Source organism: Bos indicus x Bos taurus, chromosome 9, assembly GCF_003369695.1.
Source record: "Bos indicus x Bos taurus breed Angus x Brahman F1 hybrid chromosome 9, Bos_hybrid_MaternalHap_v2.0, whole genome shotgun sequence".
Lineage (NCBI taxonomy): Eukaryota > Metazoa > Chordata > Mammalia > Artiodactyla > Bovidae > Bos > Bos indicus x Bos taurus.
Genome location: NC_040084.1, coordinates 103858027 through 103867993, shown reverse-complemented (window position 1 = coordinate 103867993; position 9967 = coordinate 103858027).

Sequence of the window (9967 nt, the reverse complement as noted above, 5' to 3'; positions counted from 1 at the left end):
AACATTGTATTACCTCAAAGTGGAGAAGGCAATGGCACCCCACTCCAGTACTCTTGCCTGGAAAATCCCACGGACGGAGGAGCCTGGTGGGCTGCAGTCCATGGGGTCGCTAAGAGTCAGACACAACTGAGAGACTTCACTTTCACTTTTCACTTTCATGCACTGGAGAAGGAAATGGCAACCCACTCCAGTGTTCTTGCCTGGAGAATCCCAGGGACTTGGGGAGCCTGGTGGGCTGCTGTCTATGGGGTCACACAGAGTCAGACATGACTGATGCGACTTAGCAGCAGCAGCAGCAACCCCAAAGTATAAGAAGTATATGCATATTCCTTTTTCATATATACGAATGTTTATAGTGGATTATGGAGAAATTATCACTCTTGTTTTGTTGTTGTTCAGTCACTCAATCGTGTCTGACTCTTTGCGACCCCATGGGCTGCGTACGCCAGGCCTCCTGTCTCTTCACCGTCTCCTGGAGTTTGCTCAGACTCGTATCCAGTGAGTCGGTCATGCCACCCACTATCACATCCTCTACTGTCCCCTTCTCCTCCTGCCTTCATTCTCGTTAGATTTGAGAAAATTGGAATTTGCTGTGGGAAATTAGGACACAACCTCGTACAATGTCAAAGTAAGTGATGTTATGATAGATTTCGGAGAACTTCCAGAGGAAGATGTATTTTGTATGCTATCTTAATATATTGCATGCATTGTTTTGAAAGAACCTACCCAGTTTGAAAGAAAGACGTTGAGATGTTTCATACTTCCCTAACTACTACCTCTCCCTCCAATCAAAACACTCGCAAGTGTGCAGTCTATTTGTTAGTCTATTCATCAGGCTCTTTTTAGTTGCAAGAACCAAAAAATGTAACACAATCATCTTTAAAAAGAGCAAAATTGTATTTCCCAGGCCTTTGATCAAGGATCCAGGTTCTTGTTGTCTTCCTACTCTCGCCTTGGACATCCACGCACAGTTGTTTACCTTGATAGAATTTAATCGTGTTCCCATGGCTCCGTTATGACCCACTCTCTGGGGTGCGGCTGGAGCTCACCTTCCCTGAAGCACATGGCCGTGTGGAGAGTGTACACAACTATCGGTGGGAGCTCCTCTGGGAAGAAGCAGGGGGTGGGCTTGGGGGAGGCAGCCGATAGTGTCTGTGATAATTCATTCTATTTCCACAGTTATAACCAGAACTTGGAAATCCATGTCAAATTCAATGGACAGTAAAAGTGTCAGACTTTATTTTTTGGGGCTCCAAAATCACTGCAGATGGTGATTGCAGCCATGAAATTAAAAGATGCCTACTCCTTGGAAGGAAAGTTATAACCAACCTAGACAGCATATTCAAAAGCAGAGATGCTACTTTGCCAACAAAGGTCTGTCTAGTCAAGGCTATGGTTTTTCCTGTGGTCACATATGGATGTGAGAGTTGGACTGTGAAGAAGGCTGAGTGCCGAAGAATTGATGTATTTGAACTGTGGTGTTGGAGAAGACTCTTGAGAGTCCCTTGGACTGCAAGGAGATCCAACCAGTCCATTCTGAAGGAGATCAGCCCTGGGATTTCTTTGGAAGGAATGATGCTGAAGCTGAAACTGCAGTACTTTGACCACCTCAAAGCGAAGAGCTGACTCATTGGAAAAGACTCTGATGCTGGGAGGGATTGGGGGCAGGAGGAGAAGGGGACGACAGAGGATGAGATGGCTGGATGGCATCACTGACTTGATAGACGTGAGTCTGAGTGAACTCCGGGAGTTGGTGAGGGACAGGGAGGCCTGGTGTGCTGCGATTCATGGGGTCGCAAAGAGTCGGACACGACTGAGCGAGTGAACTGAACTGAACTGAACTGAAAAGTACAGATTAGTTGAATAATCTGTAAACAGGAAAACAGAAAGATGAGAGTTTTCTTTTCACTTGTGTGTTATAATCTGTTGGATAATCCAGTACTGGCAGTTCCACACTACACAGCAGAGACGTGATAGTTGTAGCCCAAAGAATCTTTAAAACAGGGTCATTGTTCACGAACTTTGGCCACAGAGAATCAGTAATAACAAACCTAAAAAGGAGCTCATGTTAATCAGTGTTCTTTCCTGGTGACTTTATCTGGGAACACACGCTTCCTGGTATTGAGCTGACTGCTTATAAATGTGATTTTGTAAAGTGAGAATTATACCTTCCTCCGAGGGTTAGTTTGTGAATTGAGTGAGGTAATATACAGTCAGACTCTTACGCCCAGCACGTAGCGTGACCCTGGAGGCTGCCAATCTTGAGGTGCTCCCTGTCACCATTTGGTCTGACAGTTCAGATGGCCTTCAACTGCTTCCTCTCGCCCTTCTCCCAACCCCATTCATGCTTAGTTGTGAACTTCTATGGGCTCTGTTTCTCTGAAGTGACTCACATCATCCTTCTTTCCCCCACCATGACATCTCTCTTCTCTCACATTCCCGTGGTCCCTTTCTGTTATTCATTCACGTGGCAATTGTTTAGTTCAACATGCCACTCGTCTGCCATGTGCCAGGCGCTGGGTGAAATGCATAGTGTGAGCAGTGAACAAAATGGACAGGGCCCTTGCCTCCCCTGAGTGTTTATTGTACCGGGATGCTAGCATTAAATAAGTATAGCTCTGTAAATTATGGCAAATGCTTCTAAGGGTGAACCAGGGAGAAGATCCAATGACCTTTCCTTGCCACCAGTCTCATCTTCACCTGTAAGACTGAAGATGTAACCATGTTGCAAGCATAACTTTGGTTATGTCACTCCCTGCCTCAGAAGCCCTCAGTCATTCTTGGAGTGAATACAAACTCTTAGGTTCTAGATTCTCCAGAATGTAAAATTCTCCATTTCTCAAGCTTTAGTGGATTCCAGGTTCATTATAAACACCTCTAATCCTAGCAACACTGCCGACCCCCGTCTCACTTCTAACCCACCTGCGTTAGACATGCTTCTTTGTGTGCTCCTGAGAGCGCGCATATATTCCTGCTCCCTCGCACCAGACTCCTTCCCTTGCCTCCTCCTCGGAGCTGTGTCTGTACCAAGAAAACCTCTGCCCTGCGGTCACCAAGCTCCTTCCCCACTCCAGCCATGGAAGTGTGAAGTAACTGAAGCCGCCAGAGCAGCATGCCAAACATCCAAAACCGTAACTTCTGGCCACTTTCCCTCTGCCATTAGGAACCGTAAGGATCAACCACATCAAATGTCACGTACCTGTTTCCTTTAGTCACTGCAGGAGTCTGGACACCCACTCATTCGAGTCCCTGCTTCTCAAAACTTTATAGCCGGTTATTGACCTTCATTTACATGGTTCCTCTATTGTCCCAGCCTCTGCTCCAGATGCATTGAGTTTCTTCCCTTAAAACAGCGACCTGACTTCTCCCTGAGGAGGAGTCTCACTGCAACCCTCTCAAGTAAAAGCTGGTGTTTCTCTCATCCCTAACACCTCATGCCTCAGAGCCAGGAGGTAGGGCAGGCAACCCCTGACCGTGAAAAGCTCTAGCTCCTGCACATCTATGCCATCTGGATACACAGTTTGTTATCTCTGTGTGTGATTGTTGCCCGCAAGTCCCCTGGGCTGTGCCTTCTCATTACTTGAAAACCTGAGCTGCTGGATCACAAGCTTCCTCTCCATTCAACTCCTGCCATTGCTCTTTTCGACTTCAATATCCACAGAGATAATCACCCAGTGTGGCAGTTCTCACTTTGCACAAGTTTTTTACTACACTGTAGTTACACCAGTCTCCGAACAGCATGCTTTGTATCTCAGTGACCACAGTGGATTACCCGTGAGGAGCTGCATGAAGTACAAATTCCTCATCCAGCTCTGCAGTCCCCAAGTCGTTATGTAAACAGTGGATGAGCGTCATGAGCCTTCGGTCGAGCTCTCTCAGTCCTGACCCCTGCACTGCTCTTCTTCAGCGCTTCAGGTCACAAGGCAGCAGGGCGTGGAGTCCTGTTACCTGCTGGCCTCCCAGTGATGAACCCGTGTGATGTTTCACAAAAATGGACAGCCGAAAGAGGAAACTGGCCAAAAAAGGTGAAAGTGCAGCAAAGAAGTGATGATGCTAGAAGTGACATTGGTTAGGAAACCTGAAAGTCAAGTTTTGGTGTTAGCAAACAGCAAAGTCAAGACAGGATGAGACCTAAGCCTGCCTGGACGGAGGAACCGTGGGGAGAAAGTCCAGGAAGCAGGAAAAATGAGGTAAAGTTGTGTGGACATCTTTCAGTTTGAGTTGCTTTTGGAACAGAAAGCCACTTTTGCTTGAGAAAGACTGTCTTCTACTTTGGATATAGTACCTTCTGTTCCACGAGGGCTGCTGCTGCTGCTGCTGCTGCTGCTGAGTCGCTTCAGTCGTGTCCGACTGTATGTGACCCCATAGACGGCAGATTCAGCCAACCGCAGGAGGCATGGAATGTAGGACGTATTTAATGAGAAAATCTGTGTGAGTGGACCTGTACAGGGCAAGTATCAACTGTAATAATAATAATAAAAATCTCAGTCAGTTTGACTAGCATTCAGGTCAAAATGTCAAAATTAGTTACTATGTTAAAAGTGAAAGTGAGTGAAGTCGCTCAGTTGTGTCCAACTCTGCCACCCCATGGCCTGTAGCCTACCAGTCTCCGCCATCCATGGGATCTTCCAGGCTGCCATCTCCTTCTCCAGAGGATCTTCCCAACCCAGGGATGGAACGTGGAAAAGGAAACTGTAGTTACAAAGAGACAGAAAAGCAAACTTTTCTGCCAGTAAAGACTGGTTCCATCATTTTAGACAGCTACAAGAACTGATTCACACTGAGCTAGCTGGTGCTCAGTGCTGTGAAATATGCACCCAGATTTCATAGATTAGTTACAGCCACTGATCATGACAAAAGGATGAAGATGTTGAGAGGAAGTGAGACTGATGTAAAACTTCACGTTGAAGAAACTCTTGGAAATTATTTACAACACTGAAAATGCAAAAGATAAAATGTTGGAAGCCAATCCAAACTTCAAAATAAGTATGACAATTTATCAAGGCATAGAAAAAGGTAAGTTGTAGGGTGAGAAAAAGGCAAGCACAATTTAATTACTCTCGGCAAAGTTATTAGAAAGAAAATAGTAATTCTGATGTTGAAGCTGAAACTCCAATACTTTGGCCACCTGATGCGAAGAGCTGACTCATTTGAAAAGACCCTGATGCTGGGAAAGATTGAGGGCAAGAGGAGAAGGGGACGACAGAGGATGAGATGGTTGGATGGCATCAACAACTCAATGGACATGGGTTTGGGTGGACTCCGGAAGTTGGTGGACAGGGAGGCCTGGAGTGCTGGGGTTCATGGGGTCGCAAAGAGTCGGACACAACTGAGCGACTGAACTGAACTGAATGTCTCTCATGTTTCAAATTATAGTGTACTAAATAAATACTACTTTTGCAATGAGAATTCTGTATACATGTATAATTGGCAATAAGGGAGTTTTCAGTGTTTTAAGAAAAAGTTTTTACAGTCGTAGAAGAACTGTACTTTTTAATAAGATCACTTTGCATGATTTCTGCTTCATGATCACTTTTTTTTTTTAATCTCCCTGTGCTATTGTGCAACTAGGGCTTCTGTACTCTAGGTTCCCAGTTCCTTGACCAACTCAAACTCAAGGACCTTTTCATCGAGCACATGTTGGTCATCTGCTCCTTGGTTCATCCTTGTTATCGTCAAAATCAATTCAGTTGCTAAGTTGCTGACTCTTTGCAACCCTATGGATTGTAGGGGACCAGGCTCACCTGTCCTCCACTATCTCCTGGAGTTTGCTCAGTCATGTCCATTGAGTCAGTGATGCTATGTAACTATCTCATCCTCTGTTGCCCACTTGTTCTCCTGTCCTCAATCTTTCCCAGCATCAGGGTCTCTTCCAGTGAGCTGGCTCTTCAAATCAGGTGACCAAAGTGTTGGAGCTTCAGCTTTAGTCAGTTCAGTTCAGTCACTCAGTCATGTCCAACTCTTTGCGACCCCATGGACTACAGCACTCCAGGCTTCCCTGTCCATCACCAACTCCTAGAGCTTGCTCAAACTCATGTCCATTGAGTCCGTGATGCCATCCAACCATCTCATCCTCTGTCATCCCCTTCTCCTCCTGCCTTAAATCTTTTCCAGCATCAAGGGTTTTTCCAATGAGTCAGTTCTTTGCATCAGGTGGCCAAAGTATTGGAGCTTCAGCTTCAGCATCAGTCCTTCCAATGAACACCCAGGACTGATCTACTTTAGGATGGACTGGTTGGATCTCTTTGCAGTCCAAGGGACTCTCAAGAGTCTTCTCCAGCACCACAGTTCAGAAGCATCAATTCTTCAGCACTCAGCTTTCTTTATAGTCCAGTTCTCACATCCATACATGACCACTGGAAAAACCACAGCCTTGACTAGACGGACCATTTTCAGCAGTGATGTCTGTACTTTAGGTTTGTCAGTTTTTCTTCCAAGGAGCAAGCATCTTTTAATTCCTTCCTTAATCAACTTCAATTTAGCTTCTCATACTGCCATACCATTGAAATAGCTTGCGACAAATAAGATGGTTAGTTATTACCAAATTTTTAAATACAACGGACATTTTTCGGTCTTTATCTTACTCGAGTTCTCGAATGACATGTTGACCAGTCTCATATTTGAAATACTCTCAGCTTACAGTACTTGATAGTTTTCTTCCTTTTTCTCTGTTTCCACCAGTATCTCTGGAATTCTTGACCTTGAGCCTTTTCCTCACCTATAACTACATATTCTAATGGTCTCATACAGTTTTATGGCTTTTTCTCTTCAGCATTCTATTGCCCGTGCCTACCTCAGGGTCTAAGAATAAACAGTGAGGTTGTGTTTGATGAATACACGGCTCCTTCTATTTCTATCACCTAACACAGTTCCTAGTTGCTTTTCATAAAACCTTTGTGAAATAGATGAATGGAAATTATTATTCTAATCCTGTAAATGAGGAACCGGAGGGTCAGAAAGATTAGTTTATCCATGATCACACAGCTAATAAGTGGCACAGCTGGTATCACACCAAAGTCTTAACTTCAGATCTTTGTTCTCACCTTTATATCAAGCAGCCTCCCTGTATATTTCACTCCTAACTCAGAGACTCTGCCTTCACTTACCCTATCCTCACTCCAGACTGGAATGAGTGACGTACTTGAATATCCCTCCTACTTTCCCACTTGTCCATCTTTGTTGGGTTTGAAGCCATATTTATACTTCTGGTTGTACATTTGAGGCTCAGTGGTAAAGAATTCACCTGCAATGCAGGATACTCAGGTTTGATCTCTGGCTTGGAAAGATGCCCTCGAGAAGGAAATAGCAACCCACTCCAGCATTCTTGCCTGGAAAAGCCCCATGGACAGAGGAGTCTGGCAGGCTATAGTCCTTGACATCACAACGAGTTGGACACAGTTTAGCAACTGAACAACAACAAATTGTACATTTACCAGTAGTTCTATCAGTATCTCGTTACTTTTCAAATTCTATGTCAAGCTTAAAATCTTAAATTTTCTGGTTGCAAGTAAATTTTCATCCATCTGTGAATGAAAATTATTGCCCAGAATATCAGTAAACAAAGGATGTTGCAGCCATCAAGCCACCATATTATAGCCATAGGATGATGATGATAAGCCCTGAGGGAACTCAGGAAGGAGGCAGGATGCCTGGCTATCCAGCAGTCAGGCACTGCAGCCATCACTCCCCACCCCCTCAATGCACCCGAAGAATCTCAGGATGAGAAAACAGGATACTGTCCCCAGGTAGCTGAGGTGCATATCAAAGGAATGGTTTCAATGAGCCCAGACTCTTGGATCTTCTCATACAGAGAAAAGCACTAGATTCTTTAACTTGAGATGTCTGATTTTCTTTAACTAACAGTAATCTTCTGATGTTCTAATGAGGTCATTATTGCAAAAACTCCTATATATTCTGCCCCCCCGCCCCCGCCCCACAACACCCCTTGCTTCTTTGGAGCAGTTATCTCAGAGTGATCTGAGAGTCCTGTCTCTGGAACTTGAAGTCCTTACTATGCCTGCTGAATAAAATACAAGTCTCAGCTTTCAGGTTGTGCTTTTTCTTTTCCAGTCAACACACACTAATTCTTTCAGTATGAAGCAGCCCGTCTGCACAGCCTTAATATTATGCCTTGTAGGATGAAAAGCTGAATCAGTGTTTATTGGCTTGGAATGAAGAGTTTTAAATTTGAATTTGATCCAGAGACAAAATACCCAAGGAACAAGACTAGAACAAAATAACTATATATACATATAAACATTAAACTCTATCGAGAGAGTCTGACTGAGGGTCTTGATCAGTTGAGGGACTTTGGGGGAAAGATGTTGGTTCTCCTTGAGTCATTCAGACACTTAGGCTGTTTTCTTCAGTGGGATTTTGACAGGAAAATGGGTGCTGCTCTGACGAGGTTGTGCGATAAAATAGAGGCTGGATTAGGAGCAGTTTGCCAGTGTTGAGTCCTTGTTGATGCCATCTCTGATCCGATGCAAATGGGGAAGTCAGGAAAGGGTGGGCTGGGAGAGTCAAAGGAGGTCCTTTGTGTCAAACTGACGGGCTAGAAACAACCCCTGTCTTATCTTTCCAAACTTGTCTGCTGGGTATAAGCAAAAATAATGCAGGAAAGGGAAGCCATATTGTATTCCAAATCCAGGAATGTTTTCTATTGCCAGGAACCAAGTCATCTACACTCAGGTACAAAGTGTCTTCTGACAGATCAACTTTAACATTTCTGGCACCATTGTCATCCTATCTCAGCTGTCTCTCATGTGTTCCTTTAAAGTTCTGTTACCTTTTTATTTCTTTTAATTTTTGGTAAAGTCCCAAAGTGACCAAGTGAAGCCTAAGAACCACGATTAATAATATAAGTCAGTTTCTTGGTGACTTTTACGGGCCTAAGCACTTTACAACAATACTGAATGTTTGATAAACGAAGGGCTATGGCTACGCAGCCAGAAAAAAGCTGAGAGGGAATCCGATGAGGCCGGTATGGTCCCGAAATGCTCCGCTGCGATGCGATCTCACGTCCTGGGTGGGAGCTTCTGCATCCGCAGCATCCCAGCAGAGTCCTAAATTTCACCTGTTTGAGGACTCCCGCACGCACCAAGGTCGATGTGGATCAACTTTTCAAGTGAAAGCAAGCTGAGGATGCCTTTGGCAAGGACACGTTCCCTGGCAGGTGGTTCACGAGCGCCGGAGAGCTCGAGGCCGCGAGCAGAGAACAAAGGCGGACGACAGGCAGCAACTGGGAACCGGGAACGCGAGGAGAGGAGCCAGGGCCCTCAGAGGCCCCCGCGATGCAGCCCCCCGGGTAGAGAGAGGGTGCCGGAGAGACCCCCCGGAAGGTGGAGGAGGGGGCGGGGCGACGAGGACCCCGGGAGGGAGGGGGCGGGGAGGGACCCCGCATGGAGGGCGAGGGGGCGAGGGGGCGAGGGGGCGAGGGGGCGGGCCCCTCGGGAAGGAGGTGGAAGGGAAGGGCGGCGAGGAGCGCCGCGTCAGGACACGCGGGCGCGGACGCCGGGGAGGCGGGGGGGCGGGGACCCCAGGAGGGAGAGAGGGGACGGGGGCGCGGACACTGGGGAGGGAGGGGGCGGGGAGGGGTCCCTGGGATGGAGGGGCGGGAACCCCCAGGAGGGAGAGAGGGGACGGGGGCGCCGACACCGGGGAGGAAGGGGCGGGGAGGGACACCTGGGATGGAGGGGACGGGGGCGCGGACACCCGGGAGGGAGGGGGCGGGGAGGGGCCCCTCAGGATGAAGGCGGAGGGGGAGGGGCGGGCACCCCCAGGAGGGAGAGAGGGCACGGGGGCGCGGACCCCGGAGAGGGAGGGACACCTGGGATGGAGGGTGGGGGAGAGCCGGGGCCCCCCAGGAGCGAGCGCGGGGACGCGGGCGCGGACACCTGGGAGGAAGGAAGGGGCGGGGAGGCGCCCCTCAGGCTGGCGGCGGAGGGGAGAGGCGGGGAGCCCGGGC